We start from the raw sequence: 23677 nt of genomic DNA, 5'->3' as shown, positions 1-23677 counted from the left end.
GTAACTCATATATGAAGTTTTGATGAATAAACACAAGCAATGCCAGGCTGAGTTGCTCAGACGGTTGAGGTGCTGGCCTTCTGACCCCAACTTTGTAGGTTCGATCCTGGCTCAGTCCGGTAGTATTTGAAGGTGCTGAAATACGTCAGCCACGTGTCGGTAGATTTACTGGCACGTAACAAATCTCCTGCGGGACTAAATTCCGGCACCTCGGGGTCTCCGAAAACCGTAAAAAAAGTAGTTAGTGGAACGTAAAGCCAATAACATTATTATTAACACAAGCAATAATTTACGACAGCTACAAGAACAGCAAAGGGGTCCGCCTCCGTGGCGTAACGGTTATTAGCTGTCGTCCTCGAGCCGGGTTCGATTCCCGGTACTGGCAAAAATTTAAAAACGGCTGCGGGGCTGGTATGTGGCTGAAATGGTACATGCAGCTCACCTCCATTGGGGGTGTGCCTGAAAAGAGCTGTACCACCTCCGTACGAGGACACAAGTTTGTCCGACTCGTTGACTGAATGGTCAACGCACTGGCCTACGGTTCAGAGGGCCCCGAGTTCGATTCCAGGCCGGGTCGGGAATTTTAACCTTCATTGGTTAATTCCAATGGCCCCAATGTCCCCAACATCTCTGCAACTCTCACACTACACGTGACACTATACTCCACCACAATAACACGCAGTTAGCTACACATGGAAGATGCCGCCCACCCTCATCGGAGGGTATGCTTTACAAGGGCTCCACTCGGCTAGGAATAGCCACACGAAATTATTATTATTATTATTATTATTATTATTATTATTATTATTATTACTACTACTACTACTACTACTACTACTACTACTACTACTACTGTAAAGGGAACAAATATGCCAACTTTATGATAAAGGTTAGCTGAGTGGCTTAAACGGCCTCTTGTAACTCACATATAAAGTTTTGTTGAATAAACACAAGCAATAATTTGTTAGATGGAAGAAGTGCAAAGGGAAAAAATATGCCAACTTTATGATAAAGCCTATCTGAGTCGCTTAGACCGTAAAATGATGTTCCTTTGAGATCTAAGTTCACGGGTTCGATCCCGGCTCAGTCCGGTGGTCCCTTAAAGTGCTGGAATATTTCAGGCTCATGTTGGTAGAACTTCAACAGGACGAAATTCATTAACTCGGCGTCTCCGAAAACCGCAAAAGTAGTTTGTGAGACGTAAACGCATTATGAAATTTACAGCTAGAGTCGAAACCGTTTATTGCGACATCCCTTATTACGACATATCGTATAAAACGGTGTAATTTTATCACATTTTCAGAAAATGTATCGGCTGTAACGCCCAATGTTGGTTTTTGTTTGTTACGCGTTTGGGGATTGGTGAGAACAACACAAAGCTTATTTTGCACTCTTGTTTTCAGTAGAGTGTAGATTTCAAATCAGTCAGCCTGTTAAATAGTCAAGGCAAGCATCGCTATGAAGATGACTCAAAAGAAAGGGTAAATGTTTGATATTGAAGAAAAGTCGCAGATTATATGGCGATTACTAACTTAGGAAACAAACGTGAACATCGCGAAAAAACTGGGTGTAACAAACTCGAGGTTTTCTACAATTTGGAAGAACAGAATGTAAATACAGTGCTTATTTCTTGAAGTTTTAACTTATCTGTTAACTATACAAGTCAGCAGCCTAATACATATATATGCCTTTTCAGCAAAAAAAAAAAAAAAAAAAAAAAAAAAGAAAAAAAAGACCGCTTTGTGCGACTATCGCCTATAACAACCGGTAAATGGCGGTCTCTTCACAGTTGTTATAACCGGTTACCACTGTCAAAATTTGTTATTCAAAATATAAATGTTAGGAATTCTAACTCTTTCCTACGAGCTAGTAAGCTCAAAGGTAGGGGATCAACACGTGACTGGGGGCGTCATACACTCACTGACTCACCAAGGCGACCGCGATTCAGAACCCGCTCAACGTATGTGGATTTTTTAAAATTAACTTTTCTGGTCGGATTCCATGTAAAACTGAAGGACCTGTTGCTATAGTGTTGTTGTTTTTAAGTCCCACTAACTACCTTATGACGGATTTCGGTGACGCCGAGGTGCCGAAATTTTGTCCAGCAGGAGTTATTTTACGTGACAGTAAATCTACCGACACGAGGCTGTTGTATTTGTGCAGCTTCAAATACCACCGGACTGAACCAGGATCGAAACTGCCAAGTTGGGGTCAGAAGGCCAGCGCCTTAACCGTCTGAGCCACTCAGCCCGGCACGAACTTACTTACTACTTACTACACGAGTCAGGCATGTGTTGGAATAATGGGTTCTCAATGATTTTGGCATTAATTGCATTACTTGTGGTCCAGCCCTCTTTCTTACCATCATCCCGCTTCGACCTCGAGTTCTCTTCCCACCCCAATGGTACCGACACAGAGGTTTTCTAAACCTCGCCTTTCTTTAGCCGATACCCTCATATTTCGAGAAGCAGACCTCAGTGACGCAGTCTTCTGATTTTTGTCCTTTTCCCAAGATTATTATTATTATTGTTGTTGCTGTAGTTAACGTAGGACCTATTTCCGTGTTTTGTTGCATATGACCCTCCGTAAGTTATTGGAATGTCGTGATCGTTGATAGTACGGGTAGCTCCGAAGGTGCTGGATTTGCGATCAATGTTTATAGGAGCTTTCCTCTTTCGTTTGTTGCGTACTGCTTAATCCGTAAATAACGGAATCTTTTTCAAGGACAGCCTGTATAGTAACAGAGTTCCCAATACAGTCAGTCATTGTGGTGAACATAGTGAAAATATCGATTGGACGTGGCAGAAGATGTGTGTGGAGCAACATCTCGTTTAGGAAATCAACAGGCAACTGCCACACTTAGTATGTCCTTTTAGCGCCGTCTTGGCAACTATGGTAGCTGACATCGGGGAATCAACTAGCCTTCTGGCCGAGGACTTCACATCCATAGACCAATCTCTCCCTCTCTGACGTCAGTCTAGTTTTAAAATCTTGAAAGTTGGAGGTCCGCCTCTGTGGTGCAATGGTTAGTGTGATTAGCTGGCACCCCCGGAGCTATGGGTTCGATTCCCACCTCAGCCATCCTCGAAGTGGTTTCCCACTTCCCCTCCAGGCAAATAGCTGGATGGTACCTAACTCAAGGCCACGGCCGCTTCCATGCCTATTCCTTCCAATATTCCCATACCCCACTAATGTCCCTGTTCAACATAGTAGGCGAGGCCGCCAGGACGAAGTACTGATCCTCCTCTTCAGTTGTATGCCATAACCCAAAGTCTCACGCTCCGGGACACTGCCCTTGAGGCGGTAGAGGTGGAATTCTTCGGTGAGTCCGAGGGAAAAACCAATCCTCGAGGGTAAACGGATTAAGAAGAGGAAGAAGTCATTTAAACAGAAAATGTATAATCTCTCGAGTGACTGGGGTTAACTTTTCATGGGAGAGCTAAGTTTCAATCCAGCCTGCTTACCGAGCTCAGGACACACCTTACGAGTTTAGATTCTGTTGTGTTTAACTACTCAGAAGGACACATATTCTACTTTGTCTTAGAAGATAATTTTCCATCATTAAAATTAATCCACTTTTCTGTACAGTTTTGTCGCTTTTCTGCTTGCCTGTTGTACATGATGTAAACCGTCGTTTGTTCATCCCTAATTAAGGCACATCAACAGTGCAAGTCAACGGCTCAGAGGTCGTATTTACTTTCTCCGCACCGCTTTGTATGTCTTTCTCATTTCATTCTGTTTATCTCACTGCGTTGGTTGACTTGCGCTACCTCTCTTTGTTCTAAGTTCCTCTCTTGTCTTTATTGCATGCGTGCTCCAACTTCCGCACCTGACAAATGTCAGCTAAGTTCGTACAATACAACTACTGCCAAGTCTGCTGACTGCACTAAAATACGTATGTATACAGACCTAATCTGAGCTATACGCTAGAGGACCTGCTTGCCGGAACAGTTACCAATAGCGATCTTTGGTTCAGAGTACGTCGGGTTCGATTCCCGGGGATTATAATAGCGACTGATTAATAATTCCCGCTCGGGGACTGGGTATTCGTGTTTGTTTCAACACTCTCCTCTTCACATTCAGACGGCACACCACACTACAAGCCACCACAGAAACACGCAATAGTGAAGACATCCCTCCCCATAGGTTTGGCGTCAGGAAGGGTGTCCGGTGGTAAAACTGGGCCAAATCCACATGCACGGCGCAGTTCGCACCCGCGACCCCACAGCTATAGAAATAGCGGTAGAAGCAGAATCGATTCTATTTACGCTGTCAACATGCCAATTCCGTTTTAACCTGCCAGATGACGAAGATCACATTTTGATACTGAAAACAGTTCATAGCAGACAATGTGCGGGTCCCGATACTACAAAAAAAGTAAAATTAAGCAATTTCTTCAATTGTGCCCACAGTTGAAGGGCTAAAGGGCGAGGAAAGGTTTCAAATTGTGAGTCTTGGATGGCTCTATCAAACTCAAAGAACAAATTTTGGAAAATCACTACCGGCCTAAATGCAGTTCCGGAAAAAGCCTAAAATCGCTCGTTCCTTTACTCGTTTTGTTTTTATTTAAATCCTAGCCAAATAAACTTATTTACATAATTCTTTCTGTAATGTGTTCCTTGGTTCAATACCATCGGGCATTTTTTATTTTTTGAAAAGTTTCCACACTCATTGTAGTTATTTATAAGGGCTTAAGTGAAACTCTGCACTGACTCACATTAGCGCTCGTAGTGGTAGAACTGGAGAACTGCTAATCTAATCGACCGGATAACCATGATTAAGAAAAGGATTGTAATTTTTAGGAAAAAATAAAGAATACATTCTCTTATTTTAGTATATTGAGCTAAAATTCGTAGCTCATATCCCTAGGATGTTTTCAGTATTTAGTTGCTTGTCTGAAGGACTAGAACTGTGTTTTTTTTTTACTTTTTTAAAAAAATTACTGATTTAGACGTAGAGAAAAGGTTTCCTCTGTACTGTACAAATTTAAAAATTAATATATTTTCTTGCTTACACCTCATTTCTGAGAGGCATGCCGTGAAATGAGCATCAAACGGTGGGTTTCAGCCGATGTCACCTTAGCGCGCTTGCTATGGGGCCATCCTGTCAGCTCGGAGGTCTGCATTTTAATCCATTCCCTGGAGAAGATTATTTCTTCTATTGGCACTCTTAAGCCTGACCGCCTCGCTAACTTCAGCACCTGATAAAATGGTAATCGTGAGAGATATCGATTTATTTAAAAAATAATTTATTATGTTTTAGTATGACCAAACCATTTAGCCCTCATTATCACGGTTCACGCTATTTCCCACCATCCTGTATAGGAGTTAAATAAGCTGATATTAGAGCGTGAACTATTGGACTTCATATTCTTACTGTTTGGCTTAAGGAACAAAATACGAAGAAATGGAAATATGAGGGCTAAGGATAAGAATGTAAAAAAAAAAAAATGACTACAGACCTCAGAAACCTAATATCGACGTGATTAATAGAGACATGGACCTCAACAAGTGCGATGGGATAGTAAAATGAAAAGAGCCAAATACAAATCACTGGGAGAAAAATCAAATTCCGCAAGACCTCAGCGATTACCTTTCACTATTCTCCGAATTTGTAAGCCCCTGGGGGAAGTGAAGAGACTGCACATGTCTATGACGATAGTTTCTTAAAATGGTAATAATAATAACAATAATAATAACAATAATAATAATCTTTCTTTCTTAATCTGTTCACCCTCCAGGGTTGGTTTTTCTCTCGGACTCAGCGAGAGATACCACCTCTACCCCTTCAAGGGAAGTGTGTTGGAGCTTGAGACTTTGGGTCGGGGGATGAAACCGGGGAGGAGGACCAGTAACTCACCCACGCGGCCACACCTGCTATGCTGAATAGGGGAATTGGGGAGGATGGGAAGATTGGGAGGGGTAGATAAGGAAGGGTAAGGAAGCGGCCGTGGCCCTAAGTTAGGAGGAGGAAAAGTGAAAAGTGGAAAACCACGGAAAAACTTCAAGGATGGCTGAGGAAGAAATCGAACCCCCTTCCTCTACTCAGTTGACCTCGCGAGGATGAGTGGACCTCGTTCCAGCCCTCGTGCCATTTTTCAAATTTCGTGGCAGAGCCGGGAATCGAACCCGGTCCTCTGGGAGTGGCAGCTAATCACAACCACTATACCACAGAGGCGGATAATAATAAAAATCATGGCGTGTGGCCTGATGCAGGTGTTTCTAGTTGACGCCGTTTAGGCGACCTGCGCGTCTGCGAAGATGGGGAAAGACGAGGGCTGGAAAGATGAATTCTAATGATGAGGACGGCACACACACCCAGCGCCCCGACCGGGTGGGAATCGAGCCCGAGACCTCCGGGAGCAAAGGTCAACACGTTAACCATTTACCCATAAAGCTGGACTAGTGACTCTCGGCATATGAATGACTCTGTGGTTAATCCCGTCACCGACTAGGCTGAGAGTTCCGCAGCTATACTCAGGATCTTAGTCTTGTAACGCACGAAGTTGCTTCGTGTTTGTGTAGCTCCACAGTGAATTGTTTTACGGCCCCTGAGAGCACCAGCAAGACTTCTGCCAGAGCTTCATTTCCCAAGACAAGACTAGACCTCATCCCGTTCGCTACGATTACATTACACGCGACCCAATGAAAATTTCCAATTAAGTCGTCAGTGTAAGCGGAGATGAGACGAGACGAGACGAGATCTTTCCCGATTGATGAAATAACGTTTGAATGTCTGCGAGCAGTAATACGATCCTCCGCCAAACAATGCCTTATTAACGATCGAGTGACTCGACGTTTCTGTAGATCAAATAACGTATCTCCTCCTACATGTAAACAATTTCAACTAACTCTCTCGGTGCATTACAAAAATATATCACATTTCTTCTCATAGTGATTATAAATAAAACACAGATTTTGCTCCAAGAATAGATTTCCTAATGTAAAGGCATTTCAAGATAGGTATCAGGTAATCAATTATACTGGCATTATCAAAAAATATACTAATGATTAAAATTCATGATTCCCGAGTTTGAGCATTAGCCATGCACATGTCCACAATTAAGGAGGCCCTATTATTATTATTATTATTATTATTATTATTATTATTATTATTATTATTATTATTATTATTATTATTATTCTCGTGTCAGATACATCAAAAAAGAAAACAGTTACAATAATGTCAAGTAACATTTAAATAATCTTGGACCAATACAACGCTACTTCGAGTCCTCTCTTCGTAGCTCGATGCAGGTCATCTTGCGTGCACAAAGATGGACACAGCGGACACTGAAGCATATGCTGGATGGTTTGATCTTCTCCGCAGTCATCCTAAAGACTTTACACCTGTTACCCTTTTGTGTCATCTATATAAATTACTGGAAAGGATGATCCTAAATAGCATTCAACCCATGATTGACCCTCTCCTCGTACCACAACAAGCTGGATTTCGTCTGGGTAAGAGCTGCACTGAATAACTACTGAATCTTACACAATTCGTTGAGGATGGCTTTGAAAGACACAAGGTGACAGGTGTACTCTTTGTAGATTCGACTGCAGCGTATGACACCGTCAACCATCAACTTCTGTTAGTTGAAGTCTACAATCTGACCAAGGTGGCCCAATGAGAAAGAGGTACATGGCAGAACACCGTAAGAGGAATTTGTGTAAGCCTCTACTGTGTAGAAATGGGACATGGAACTGAAATTATTGGAACTGTTATTAAAAGGAACTACTTCACAACACAATCTGTTAAATGTCGGTTAAAATCTAATCACAACAGACCGGATTTTATGCAGTACTGTAGGTTAGAATGCAGGCTGACTGAAGCGGGTAACACGTATTGCCTAATCTGCACAACGGTTATGCTATGAGCCTTGTATAAACATTAGGGGTTCGGCCCATCGGAACCCCTAACATTTATGTTACTCTCACTGCATTACGAATGAGCGGCCTGGACGACGTCTCCTAATAACCGAATTAGTTTGCATTCTAACCTACTACCGCACACAAATCCAGGGTCGCATTATTATTATTATTATTATTATTATTATTATTATTATTATTATTATTATTACGTCCCACTAGCTAGTTTGACAGTTTTCGGAGATGCCGAAGTGCCGCCGGAATTTTACCCCACAGGAGTTATTTAACATGCTCATAAATCTACAAATATAATGTTGTGCACACGTGACGGAAATCAGACTACAAATGTCTGCTTGGACGGAGAAAGATTTAGCCAAGTGAAACAGTTCAAATACTTGGGAAGTCTCATCTCGTCAGGTGGAAGATGTGAAAATGATGTCCGCTCTCGTACTGCTCAGGCCAAGAAAGCCTTCAATAATGAGAGAAGTCTACTAACATCAAGAGCTATCTCACTTTCAGTGAGGAAACATTCAATAAAAGCTTTGTTTGGAGCATTGCAACCTGGACTCTGTTGAAGAGGGACAAGACAAGAATAAGAGCATTTGAAATGTGGTGTTGGCGTCGAATCTTACGAATACCATAGAGAAGTAAGGTAACAAATGACGAAGTTTTGAAGAGAATCGCTCATTATTACCAACTACTGAAAATCGACGGAGTAGCTGGGTTGGTCATCTATTGCGACATTCACCCTGGTGCATCTCACTGATCGAAGGAAAAATGGGCGACAAAAAAGAGGTATACCAAGAACAGAATTTCTAAATGACATAAAAAGAAGACCCCCAGCAGCTAATTAAACACATGGCTCAAGAGCTGAAGTCATTGGGAGAAGATCATGCTACCCCCCAACCTTCGGGTTGAGGAGACAAAGAAATACCATCAGACTGAGCCGGGATCTAACCCGCTAACATGAGCTCAGAAGGCCAACGGTCTACCGCCTGAGCTGCCCATCCCGAATGTATTGTAAAAGAGAAGGTTTTCGGAATACAGCACCATTTCAAATAAACTATTCGATTTTGAAGAAGGAACTATTTCTAATTTTAATGACGAATTAACGCTTGTCATTAAAAGAAGCAATAACCAGTCAATCAATGGTTGGTCTGTCAGAAGCTGGAATATATAGAGTTCCTAAACTCTGTTTCCCAGTGCAAAACTGTTTGTACAGTCATCAAATCTCAGCAACCTATAACAGGAAACATGAGGGGCTGACGGTTTCAGACGGCCATCTGACGCCAACGTGGCAGGTTCGATCCTGGCTCAGTCCGGTGGTATTTGAAAGTGCTCAAATACGTCAGCCTCGTGTCGGCAGATTTACTGGCACGTAAAAGAACTCCTGCGAGACTAAATTCCGACACCTCGGCGTCTCCGAAAATTGTAAAAGTACTTAGTGGGCCATAAAGCAAATAACATTATTAACAGGAAGGATATATAAGTGGTACAAATTTTTAGTATACACTGCAAAATCCATGAACTTACCAGCCTTTATTTCTCGTCTATTGGAATACTTTACAGGTAGGACCCAGTCCTCGATGCTTGTGTGACCACATGATTTCTGCAAATCTCCCGGTGTTATGCGAATATCTTCTGTATATACTACATTATTCTCCACCTAATCACATTAACTCATTAACCTCACTGCCTCTTGCCTTCATTTTGGATAATAATAAATAATATGGTCTATCCCCCTAACTACTTTTACGGTTTTCGGAGACACCAAGGTGCTGCATTTTTTGTTGCACAGGAGTTCTTTTACTTGTCAGTAAATCTGCTGACGTGAGACTGATGTAATTGAATACCTTCATGTACCATCAGACTATGACAGGATCGAACCTACCAAGATGGGCACAAAAGACCAGCCCTGTACCGTCTGAGCTACTCTAGCCGGCCTTCACTTTGTAAACTGCGTGAACAGTTTGCACAACTCTTTCTGAATTGTTTGCTTTAAACATGTTGGCCAGTGAAAAATGTTGTTTCATAAGGGTAGCTACGTATGTGGCATGGGTCTCTCTTCCCGTATAATTAACCGAAAATCATAAAGTAGACACTTTGTTCTGCGTATTTACAGGGAATGGGTACAAACTCCAAGGCAGTTAACTGACGATGGTACAGGGTACGTAATCACACAAATATCTCAAAATCACCAGTCTTGTGGCATGCGACTTTTCCACGGTGCCACTCAATTACAGGAGAAAAGCAGGTAGAAAGTTTGGAGTGGCGAGGACTTGGACGATATCCACCGCACACGAGATGACAAGCAGTCATCCCCTCGCCATCCATCTTATGAGGGAGAGTGATATGTCCTATCGTTTTTAACCGTAAAATGTTTACTCCAGTTATTTAACTCTTCTCGAAATTAATTTTATTTTTAATAACTCTTTTAGTCTAAATTAAGCTTCTAGCCATTTAACTATGCTTGTTAGCCGCTAATTTTACTGCAAGTTTGATCTTAGCTTTTAACTTTTTATAATACATATGAGTTCACTTGAAAATCAAAATCTTGTCGATTTTTTAAAATTCCTATTTTCTTCATTTTACGTAAAATAAGGTAGTATGAATCAGATCCCCCGATTATTACAAATTATACATATATACATCCAAGTCAGCGGGCACATTTTAATTTAACATTTCATTTTGTACCATTGGAAGACGATGACCTATATGTTAGGCCGTTTAACACAACAATCATACGAATTCCACTAGCGGCTATTCTTGAAATAATTCTATGAAAAACAAAACCCAAATCCCATGTCTCTCCAGCCCTAATGGACTTTGGCCTATCCAGCGAAGGCCTCTACACGATGGCTCTGAAATTGTACCTACTTCACGAGCAAATGCGTATTTTACATATATATTCATTCGCTAGGATCGTGTTACGTATTTATTGCACTTCTTTATAATTTATGACAAGTATAAGAGATTCCTTCCATGTTAAAGAAAAAAATATTTGCGTGCCAGTAGTGATTTTACTTCAAAGTTTTAATATTATGTAATAGATTCCATTTACTTCGATGGATGGCCAAACGGAACCACGACTAGAGAACACGTTGCGTATATATATTTTTTCTTTCATAAAACGTACGCACACACTGGAAATAATATGAGACGCGATTCACTGGTAACTGAAGAGTCTCTTGACATATTGAAAGGAATTGAAGAAATACTACCAGAAAGTTGGAGACCTTCCATAAACGTCTCTCCACGTGTGCCAATCTCACATAACTGTCAAGACTGGATTCGCATTTATCAAACAGGGAGATAAAATTATATCTTTCTAAGCAATCTAAAGACTGCCTTCACAGTCAAGTTCCCTAACATTTTACTGAAAAGCCTAGAGATATGCAAAATCCAAACTTCATTCCATTTGCAGTGGCATCTCTTCGAGAAAAAGTAGAAGGAAGACGACCCGCGGGAAGGCCACGAAGAAAATGGATAGATTTACGAGTAGTTAAGAACGATGTACTGCTTAGAGGTTATTATTATTATTATTGGGACAAGTTGGTGGAGGAGGAATGGTACAAGGACAGGATGAGATGGAGGAGGCTCATATACCACACTCGGGAAACTGGAGATGGTTTCGGATAATGATGATGATGAGAAATAGTATGTGCCCACTTCAGACATTACCTACACCTTATGCAGGTTTTCTAGAGAAGGCCTGCGCAATAGAGACACTCGCATCTTCGTCATCCTCACTTTCGTTTCCCCACTCGTCCTCCGACTCCAGAAGCACGATGCCCTAGTCTACGGAGGATGAAGATTCAACCACAAGCTTGTTTGTCCTTTTACTTGTTTGCGTTGTTTTTGTTTCTTTTATTGAATTCTGTTTCTGTAAAATCAGTTTTAAAGCTCGTTTGTCCTTCGGCAGTGCGGTGGCGCCATTCTTGGATTTCTACGTCATGAGTTGAGCTTTGTACGATGAACTTGTAATATCTCACGATGTTCCAGCTCTGGACAAACTTGGGTCTCCCGATGTGTTCGACTGCTCGTTCATCGTTGGTATTTAAGTATATACATAATATGTAACGGTTCAAATCCCGTTACAAGCATTCATCTGTATTATTATTGTATTATTATTATTATTATTATTATTATTAGTTGATTCAATTCTATAATCTGATTTCGCTATGTATTAATTAGTTATCGCTTGCTTCATTGTAGTTAATTTATTGTGTATATATATGCGTGTGTATATTAGTATTAAAACCATGTAGAGTGAGAGTTGCTCCCTAATATCAGATACGGATATGTTTTGTGAAACCTTTTGACATTGCAACATACGGTGTAATACTGTTACAGTAACCGTCGAGTCATCGCTCTGTCATTGTATGCTTGTAGCAATGAGATAATATTTAGGGAGTTCCAAATTTGCCTGAGGCTATTTCAACACAGTCTGTAACATTTGTAGCTGGATGGGAGCGATATCATAGCTGTTTTGAGAGATGACGTGGGTGTGACAACTTGTGTCTATATAAAAGGCTGTATCCATAAGCGGCAGTTAGTTGGAAGGAGTCAGTTGGACAGTTCAGTTGGTTGGAAGCAGTTGGTTGGAAGGAATTGAATGGAGAAACTTGCCATGAAGTCAATTAGAGTCAACTGGAAGGAGACGGGTGGAGAACCGATATACGGATACTTAATCGTCAGTGGTTAAATGGATTATATGCTCGGAGTGTGTTTCGTGTATCTGTTCGGTCGAGTTCTTGTGTCAGTTCAGTGACAGCCGAATAGTGAGTCGTCGTAATGCAGACTAACAGTTATTAGTGAATTACTTCGAAAGTTGATTGTGAAGTGTGAATATAATTTTAAGCCATGCTATATCTCGTTTGTGAAACTAAAAGGATACATCAGCAAATTAGGTTTGAGATACCTACAGCTGATACCAATTCAAAGGAATACGTCGTAATAACACTCAAAAGTGTTCAAGGTACAGTCAAGTGAAACAGTGAGGGATAAACTTCTTGTAAAACTTTTAAATGTCCGGTCAGGAGAATTTCGAATTTAATGCCTAGACTTTCTTTCAGTTGTAATTTCAGAATTTTATATTATTTATATTATCGCAGCAAACCTCTCCATTTATAAATCAAATACAATTAACTGTTTTATTTCACTGGTAGATCAGATATCCTCAAATTTTAATTGGGAAACCTAACGACAAAGTCATCTTCCGAGAACCTAAATGTTATGTTGTCAAAGTAAGCTTATTACATCACATCCTACAGATATTCAACATTCTCATTCTATTATCGTTACATTTATGTGTAGCTGCCGCCCATCAACAATTGTATGTGTAAGTAATCAGGTAAGTACTTAGTGAGAGTACATAGTCCGACGATTGAGTATTTTATTTCACGAATATTTTAATTCAGTTTCATTTTTTAATTAATGAGAAAAGCAAAGTGTTTTGTATATCCGCGCAGGACTCTACCAATGACGAGAGGATTTCTGAAATAGGTTGAGTGTTTCGCGATATCACCCTTCACAAACATATAAACTTCTTTCTCTGTATTCTAAATTACCGAAAGTCAAAATATTTAAAACGGAAGGAATGGTTTTTGAAGATTTAGGAAATACACGCACGCTCATATTCTGCTCAATACTGCCCAGAAATTGTAAGTGACCATCACAAGCAGTTGTGTGAGAAAATGAACAAAAAACAAAGAGAGCTTTGAAAATATTCGAATGCGTATAGCAACAGCTGCGTTCTCACGACAGCAATCACTAGCAAAAATAATAAACTAATTTGTCTGTGCACAGTAGGTGGTCTCCTTGAGCAGCTGCAGTAGAGTTCAGTGACTAGGACGGGCTTGTGATAAGCACGCCTTGCCTTGCACTGCCACTTCATTGCTTCTAAGATACATTAACATAATTACATCTAGGTTGTGTTAGGTCATAAGGCGACTGGTACATACACTATATAAACAACGTTTGCAGAGCTGGTGTCACTGACCTTAGGCTTACAAGAACACAGGCATTTTCTTATCTTCAGGCATGCATACATGTTTGTGTGGAGAGCCAGTGTTCTCTAAGCTACTGCTTCATTTAGCGGGGTAGACACTTTGATCATCACCGCCATGTACTTAGTGCACGTTAAGTTTTGTCTGGTAGCCCACGGTGATGTGATATGTGAAAATTAGCCGTCTGGACTTGAGGTGGGTTAAACAAAGCACGTTTACGATAACCAAAGGAGGGATTTTAGTGCTGCGTTCTAGACTGAACGAGCAATGTGCTAATCCCTTCGTGGCCGAGTTGGGAATTGAATGTTGTCGAGATGGGTGGATAGCCGTTAGACGACGGCGGACGATGGTACTACTTCACAACATGAAATAACACGCTGGGATCTGAAATTTAGCGATAACTCAGATTTGTTCGAAATGAGGGTAGCATAACTTCAACTCCTACATCACACAGTCCCGGTGGTGGTGGTGGTGGTGGTGGTGGTGGTGGTGGTGGTGGTGGTGGTGGTTGAAATAGTAACTGAGCTCAAAAAGTGAATTAAAATGCAGGGGTCAGAAATGTAGCACCAACTCAAATTTGCCCGAAATGAGTTTTGTAAAACTCATCACGTACTTGAGAGGTCTAAACCAGGGCCTCTCAGGGTGCATGCACTGTGCACGGTGCAAAAGACGACTTCGCTTGGTGGCCCAGAGTCCAGAACCCCACTCCTCGATTTGGAACAATAGCGCTATCTCTCTCTTTCCCCACGTCTGTCTCGCTCGCTCCCCCTGTCTCCCTCTTCCTCACTTGCTCCGTAGCGTTCCAAATCCGAGCCGAGTTGAGCCGAGCTTAGCCGAGTAGAACCGATGCACAGTGGACGGAGCTCTTGCACCCCGATTTGCACGCGTGAGATTTTGGGCGTTTGAGAGGCCCTGCTCTAAACCATCCAAGTGTGATATCCTTCTCTTCTCAAAAGATGAGGTGGTGTAAAGGGACTTATTCTAACATGAACTGAAGTTTTCAGAGCTCTGACGTCAAATAACGCAGGAATCTGAAACAGGATTTGCTGCCATGCACGCTATGCGAGAAAAGTCTGCAAACCACAACATTATAGGTTATACAAATACTTATTTCGCACTTATACTCGATATTTTTTCGAATTCCAGATTCATTTTATCAATTCTACCGTGATATTTAACCCATGGTGCACTAAGAACAGCACTCGAATGACCGCAATTCTCATAAACTCATAATTTGTTAATTTTCTTCATTCCTTCGAACGCACATTTTGCGTGTATCCCCTCAAAATCCTGACCCTTAGCAATAATTTTACATCAAAATCTGGAAACTTCGGCTCCACTCTACCAGAATGCATTCCGACCTGCCTCAAGTATCACGAAGTTAAGAGCCTAATAGGAGGGTGCAACATTGATTGATATCAACTCGTCTCCCCTCGTGCGCCCACGATGATTGATTACGCCCCAACTTAATATTTCACCGTCTGATATTAATCGTAACGATATACCAACATGGCAGCGGATGAATGACCGCATACTTGTCTTGCCTCCTTTAAGGATTACTTGTGATAATGATGATGCTTGTAGTTTAAAGGGGCCTAACATCGAGGTCATCGGCCCCTAATGTTACGAAATGAAATGGCAACCAAAAATCAAAATCATCCACTGACCAAAATAAGAAAATGTCATGAAGAATGAATAGATGGACATGAACCCTAAAAACACAAAAAAATAAACAAAGAAATAAAAAACAGTGGATCCGACGCAAAAAAGATCATAAATAATACTATTACCGACCAAGGGAGCACTTATAAAGCATAATCCTGAATCGAGGATGCTTGATGTCTAAAGGGGTCCAAAATCCATGTCTAAGGCCCCACAGAATGGTACATGTCGCGAGTAAAGTAGAACCATGGTATTTGTCATGTTGGGGTACTAATCAAAAGTAGCGAAGACTCACGGTGGTCCACACAAGATGGTACTACTCACAAGTATTGCACTTCGTACAGGGAACGCAGACCTATGGTGTTTCTCACACAATGGCGCCACTCATAGCCAACGCAAACCGATAAGGTTCCTCACCTAGGTGTACTAGTCACGGGTACCGGTATTCCCGTGGTGTTCCTCACATAGTGGGTACTCATCACAGGCAACGCAGACCCACGGTGCCGCTCATATAGTGGTCCAACTCACATGCAACGCCCAGACCTGCGGTGTTGCTCACATGGGTACAACGCATGGGTACTGGAAACCAACAGACCAGCCTCTTTGCTGCTACTAATCACAAACCCATTTCGTACCGGTACCTAATATAGTGGCACTACTCGCGAGTACAGGCAACCCATGGTGTTCCCCGCGTGATGGTACGAATCAAAATTAGTTTCATGGTTGTAATTCAATCATCCCATGGTCGCCCCTTTTAGTCGCCTCTCACGACAGGCAGGGGATACCGTGGGTGTATTATTCGTCTGCGTCCCCCACCCACATGCGGTAAAGAGAGAGAGCCGTCAGTTCGAAAAATGAAGTAAAGGACGAAGAAAGACAAGGGCACGAAGGGCGTGAAAATGAAAGACTCCCTAGGCCTCCAATGCTCTAATACCGTTGGATTCCGAAAAGAACAAAAGTTGACCAAGGGAGGTCGGACAGGATAGACGAAAGTGAGGAGCCTGGCACAAGTAAGTGGAAGCAATGCCAAGACTCAGCTAAGGGCCCCGTGGTCGCCAATCCACACTCCCAAGTTGAGAGCGCCTTGAGCCCCTTTTAGTTGCCTCTTACGACAGACAGGGGATACTGTGGGTGTGTTCTTCATCTGCGTCCCCCACCCACAGGGGATAGTGTGTTTGGTCCGCCAGAGGTATTTTATTTCCCTCAAGTCCGCCGGCAAGCCGGTTAGGACCCCCCTATCCGCCACCTGGGACACGCCACGTGGGAGTATCACCTCTCCCCCTGCTACGCCAGCGTAGTAGGTTCGTGGAAGGATTACTTGTTCTAAGGATACCCTTTCATCTCTTCAGTATTCGTACATCTTGTGGGAGATGTAAAACTATTTTGCTCACAAACTTGGCATAAACCTCCATTAAACCAAAAATAAGATATATTTTGTTATAATCATAATGTAAACTCGGATAAAACTCTGGTGAGGTAACAGTATTTACAGTGGAATGTATGCTACGGTACGGGCTAAAGCAAAATTTGTTACATTCATAGACTTGTCGCAGTCCCATCTTTTGCTTTAATAATATTAATAATAATAAGAAGAAGAAAAAACGTCTCAACAATTCTCTATTTGTAACTAGATCTGTAGCCATGTTTAATTCCAACGTTCTTATCATTAACTCATTAGAAACAGTCTAACCATCATCGTCTTGGCCTCCCTCTACTTCTCTTACCCTCCATGACAGAGTCCATTATTCTCCTAGGTAATCTATCCTCCTCCATTCCCCATTCCTAACTTAGCCTTTATCTCCTCATACTGAGTCTCCACGTGACATATTTACCACCTGTTTGTATCAGCGATCATTCTCGCCAATTTTATGTCTTGTTACTTGTAACTCTCGAATAAGATATCCGGAGTTCATCCAGCTTTCACTCCTGTGCAGGAAAGTTGGTCTGAAAACAGATCGGTGTAAAGATATTTTCGTCGAGGAGCTAATTTCTTTTTTACAGAATACTGTCAGGTCAGGGATTTGTCTCTCGATCTGAGGGCTGGTTCGAGGTCCACTCAGCATACGTGATCAGGAGTGAGGAGCTATTTGACGGTGAGATGGCGGCCCCGGTCTCGAAAGCCCAGAATAACGGCCGAGATGATGCGTCGTGCTGACCACACGACCCCCTCGTAATCAGTAGGCCTTCGGGCTGAGCAGCGGTCGCTGGGCAGACCAAGGCCCATTTAAGGGCGTTAAATGCGGTGGCGTTTGGTTTTCTTTTGTTTTTTGTTGATGACAACTGCGAACTCATTGGATTAGAGAATACAAATCCGAAATACCTGTTCAAGATTTGAATTCCAAACCTTTCATTCAATTCTCTTAGGTTTCTTCCCTACTGACATCACTCTAGTCTTGGAGTTGCTATTTCATATCATACTCACTGCACCTATTTTCAAGTACCAGGCTTTCTGTCATTAAAACTAGAGTACTGAGCAGTGTTGCCAACTTATGTCCTCACCTTCTCGATGTTTTCGTCACTAATGGCGGTCTTCCACTGCGGGGGTTGTCAGAAACACTTTCCCGGCCTCCTCCAAAACGGGCGAACCAGTCGCACAAACACCTCAAGGACAGTGCTTGATCTTCATAAACATGTACCAGCATCGCATGCGTTTCTTTCGGTGTCCTGCCAAGCTTAAAACAAAACTGTACTTGGATCTTTTGGTCGTTCATGTTCCTGTTCGCCGTTCAGAACCAAAGCACTAAATACGCACTGTGTCAAACATGTCTTACACGGAACAGACAGGATGCTCAACTGAACAACGTTGGGAGCAGGTGGTCAAAACCTGCGGCTACACAGGTGTATCGCCAGTGTTGCCGGATCGACCGTTCTGACTTCATTCGCCTAACTTTATTGTCACAGGTTGTAGGTCTTATAGCGACGAAGGGATTGAAAGGGGGAAGGAAGCGGCCGTGGCATTATTATTATTATTATTATTATTATTATTATTATTATTATTATTATTATTATTATTATCCAGTGTTAAAATGACACAAGTAGAAATACTATGTTTTTGTCCTTTGCTCCCGTATTGTTGCTCAAGAATAATTCCGGAATATGAGCACTTCACAAAGTAGCATGCAACGTAAGAATGTTTTCAAATCAGAAAGGCAGTATAACCTTCTTCGAAGAGCTGACCTAAATACGTCTAATGTTTTTTTAAATTCAAAAATTGCCAATTTACTGGACTCCTTAGTGACATCTCAATATATCACCGGTTACAAAATTAAGTATACAATTAAAATCTCTAACACATTCTGTGGTCACGAAATAATAATGATACTCTAACAACCATGCTGAATTAATATACGTCAGTCTGAATGATTCATGACACGGTTGTGATAGAATGCTTCTGTGTTAGCGGATTCTTTTTTCCCCCGTGTAACCATGAATAATAGCGCAATAACTATTCTCAATATAAAATGTCATTTGCACGTTTCAAATATATATTACAGCTATTATGGGATTGGGAATTGTACAGGTTACATTCCTACAGCAATATTATTGGACTCATTTGCTATCGAGAGACTACAGTATGCTATATCTAATAACAGCCCAATTAATCAAAAGCATACATAACGCGCGCACTTTTTAATACAATCTAATATAACATGTTTCTGTAACTGTTTTAAATGAAATATAACCATATGTGGCTATAATCATTAATGACAGAGGTTTAAAACACATAACGCATGAAGCATTTAGGCAGGTTTGTTTACCAAAAGACCTTTTGACACGGAACCCTCATCTCCATCATGGCAGTATTTTCGGGTTTATCCCATGAGATAATAATATTTAGAATTTTTTGGTTCGTTTTTTAAATAATATGGATTCAGCTACCAAATTGCACAACGTCTGGGTGGTATTATTGTCAATTTCGAAATTCCGATTTTTGCCACCAGAAATCTTTAACATAACAACAATGTTGCCAGTGGCCTACGGAGAGGCCTGGTGCAGGTATTTGTAACTGACTCCCATGGGCAACCTGCGCGTCTGTGTAGTGGTGGTGGTGGTGGTGGTGGTGTTTTTAATTGCTTTACGTCGCACCGACACAGATAGGTCTTACGGCGACGTTGGGATAGGAAAGGTCTAGGAGTGGGAAGGAAGCGGCTGTGGCCTTAAGGTACAGCCCCAGCATTTGCCTGGTGTGAAAATGAGGTACCACGCAAAACCATCTTCAGGGCTGCCGACAGTGGGGTTCGAACCCACTCTCCCCCATATGCAAGCCTACAGCTGCGCGCCCGTAACCGCACGGCCAACTCGCCCGTTGAGTATAGTAGTAGTAGTAGTAGTAGTAGCTTAGTTGTTTAGTTTTGCCCATATATCGAGCGCGTTAGAACTTGTTCATATCGGGCGAGTTAGCCGTGCGGTTAGGGCCGCGCAACTGTGAGCTTGCACCCGGGGGATAGTGGGTTCGAACCCAACTGTCGGCAGCTCTTAAGATGGTTTTGGGTGATTTTTCATTTTCACTCCAGTCTAATGCTGATGCTGTACCTTAATTAAGGCCACGGCCGCTTCCTTCCCACTCCTAGGCCTTTCCTATCCCATCGTCGCCAGTGCGACGTAAAGCAAATTGTAAAAACAAAAAACTTTTCCATTCGCTTGATGACTTTCGCCTTCCTATTCTTCCAAAATCTCTTCATCAACTCACTGAGTTGTGCCTTCCGTACCAGTCCTGCTACTAGTTTTGACCACAAATGTGTGTTTATTTACTGAGGTCGTGATGTCTTCCCTGATGTTCAATTTATTGAGGCCCCCCTCTTGTTTCTTCCAGTCAATTTATTCTCCTATTCTGGGAATTTATTACATTGAATAACCTTTTTGTGAGTCTTAATATCCATCCTAAATATGTGTTAAAAATATTTGAACGTCTCCTCAGTACAGTATTGATGAAACTATCTGTGTAACTAAAGAGGTCTGCAAATGGCCTTTTGATCCAAGTTCCATTTTTTTTCTATGGGGCCGAAACTTTTCCTAATAATTTTATGTTCTTGTTTTCCAGGATCTGCAATTTTAGAATGACCTCTGAAAGTTAATGTTTCTGATTCATATACAGTAGAGCTTCCGGTAGAATAACTGTTTTGCAATCTTGCAATTTTCTATTACATGACATTATTCGTTTATTGTAGTGATGCCTTGTCAGTCCAAATGTCCTCTGAAGTTTCGAGGCCTTTTCTGACGTAATAGCTTCTCAAGTAGGACGCCACAGTTCGTTTCTCAGGCAGTGCATGAGAGTGTTTCGATTTGGAAAGTAATGATTCTCTGAGATTATGCATAAAACAGCTGCAGACCGCGAGGCTTTTGACTGCACGACTCACAATCATGTGAAATGACAAAATTGCTTGCTTCGGTTTAGTGAAGTGCTCAGTTTAGTTTCCAGATGCGTAATTGGCTTTAGTTCCCAGGATGAGAAGACTGAAGACGCTGTCTAATTTCTGGAGTCTATATCGGGCTGTGCGGAGGCCCTGCGGGAAGGCGTCTCCAAGGCCGTGACTTTGGCACGGAAGTCTGATGCAGCCTGCACCGCATAATCCCCTGCTTTGTTTAGATAATAAACAGCTGCAAGCGAGCTTCATTAACGAGGAACTTGTTGGGCTAGGTCACTAACTCAGCAGGGGTAACCGACCTAGCCAACCACGCACGATGCAGACTGCGGATCAGAGAGCAATGGCACAGCTTGCAAAATTATTTCTGGAACAGATTTGGAACACGCTCCGGGAGAACAGGTAATAATAATAATAATAATAATAATAATAATAATAATAATAATAATAATAATAATAATAATAATAATTTCCTCTTCTCCGGGCGTGACAGCCAAGAAGTATTGTCTCTGATTTCTCGTTGAGGCGGCCGAAGTTCGAAACCCGGCTAATACTTGTAGGATTTCTTGAACTTAAAATAAACGTCCCTGTAGTTTGGATTCCGGGTAAAACTGGAGATTTGATGGCTATGATAACGAAATCATCAGCCGCGCAAAACCGAGAGTTTGCTTGTTCTCCTTTCTCCTTTTATAGTCGAGATTCCACAGTCTGCTAGGCCTAGCTCCTTCTTCTTTTTTCTTATTTTTCTACAGTAATAGCTGTAATAGCTTGGTATTATGCCACTACAGTGTGTCTGTTCTAGATTCAATCCATTTCACCCACATACCACTATATCTTCCTAATGTCTTCCATCTATATTTCCCTTGCTTAGTTTCCCTCCAATCAGTTCGATCTTCTTTTACTGCCTTTCTTCCCTTCTCGCTTCGTTTTATTCCTATTTCGTAACTGTACCAAAAGATCATTCGCCATTGTTTTAGGATTATCGTAGAAATTTCCCGTTTTGTTGGCTCGACGTCAATTTGATTTCTGTATTAACCAATCTGTCTAGTCCGAAGGAAGAATTATTTCTCCAAGATATTATTATTATTATTATTATTATTATTATTATTATTATTATTATTATTATTATTATTATTATTGCCAACTAAGGAGCGCGCTTGAACTTATTAGCATTTTTTCTTTTCTTTTCCCATTATCTCTTCATCCTCTCCCTGTGTTCCCTTTTACGTCCGGGTCGAATATTGAACATTTAGACCAGTGGTTCTCAAACTGGGGTACGCCTGAGACTTTTAGTGTGGTACGCAATACAGCCTTCAGAAAGAAAAAAAATTGAAGACCAATTGAAATATTGAAATAAGTAAGAAGAAAGTTAAATATGTATGGAGCCATAGTTCGCTTGAATGTTTCACTTGGCTTACGACACACCAGAAAACTGTGTCACGACATTAGGCACACCATCCCATTGAAATTCTGATAGTTAGCAATTAAGATAGAAACTGTTTCATCCTTATTAATCTGATGTATGTATGTATGTATGTATGTATGTATGTATGTTCAGTCTTCAGCCCTAAGGCTGGTTGTATCCTCAACAGCTCTGCCATCAGCTGTCATAGATGGCCTAGGCATCACTGAAGAGGCGTACTAGGGAAACGAGGAGTGAGGTAGTTTCCCGTTGCTTTCCTCACCGAGCCAGAAGTTGCTATTACATATCAGTCTGCCAAACCCACTGAAATGCATGCACCAACCGACCCTATGAGCAACATTTTCACACCATTCATAACAGGGACTGGCTGCAGAAGGAATGGCATTACTAGCATCGCTCATACCTCAGTCACTTTCATATTGTCAAAGCCAAGGATAAGACTGAGACAGATCGATGAAAGTAACAAAATTGCTCTAGCCCATACCAGAAGACATAGTGCACAATAAACACTAGCTCCCGCCAGCAAAGTGTTATTTTATTACCAGTTTTATACTAGATACAGACACAAACTCTTAAATTTATTGTGATGTGTTATAAAAATGTATTTAATTTACCAATCTTGTCATATTTACGATGTTCATTTAAAAGAATGTTTTATAATAAATTAAAATTGACTCAATAATTAACCAGGTTCTCATATTTTTAAACCTATAATTTATTGATTTGTTTTTCGTGGGGGTACATTGAACTTTATGCCCTGAGCAAGGGTCACAATCTCATAATAGGTTGGCAACTTCTGAGATTAGACAAATACTTCAACTTCTTGTCGGTGGAATTACTGGAACGCAGTAGCGGCGCGTTCCATATGTTCAGTGGTTCAGTGAACCCCCTAGAAATAGATAAGACCAGGTAAAATGGTTTATCGGAGCCTATTCCTTAAATTTGCTCTGTATATCAGGGCGCGTAGCAGTATTTTTGACATCAACACTTGGTTGCTGTCCGGAACCAACGAATAGGTTCAATTTCAGGACTGAAGGCGCAGAGCCGTGAGACGTAAGGAGGGTGCGCAAGGCGAGGGGTTATGAGAAGCAGGGAAAACATAGCCCAGGAATCGCTGGCAACAGGACCAGCGATAGACACGAGTTACATCGAGCAGTTCCGAAATTGGTCGAAGCATTGCCAGAGCGCGCGGTTAAAATTTGCAGTACGTCGTAGGTTTTGAAGGGATTTTAATTTGGCGATTTTGCCATTCTGATGTAATTAACCGCAATGAGCCAGAATATTTTGCTAACTACGGTTTGTATAGCATCAATAGGCGTACGTAGCCTAAGATCATGTAATTAAATAAAACTT

General features: G+C 41.6%; 1 protein-coding gene across 2 annotated transcripts in view; it reads right to left on the bottom strand.

The window, feature by feature from the left end:
* Positions 1-23677, bottom strand: part of aPKC (protein kinase C iota type) — a 551572-nt gene that overhangs the window by 6496 nt on the left and 521399 nt on the right. The window lies entirely within an intron of this gene.

This window comes from Anabrus simplex, chromosome 1 (assembly GCF_040414725.1).
Source record: "Anabrus simplex isolate iqAnaSimp1 chromosome 1, ASM4041472v1, whole genome shotgun sequence".
Lineage (NCBI taxonomy): Eukaryota > Metazoa > Arthropoda > Insecta > Orthoptera > Tettigoniidae > Anabrus > Anabrus simplex.
Note: the sequence above shows the minus strand (reverse complement) of the source record. Positions and strands in the feature narration are given on the sequence as shown.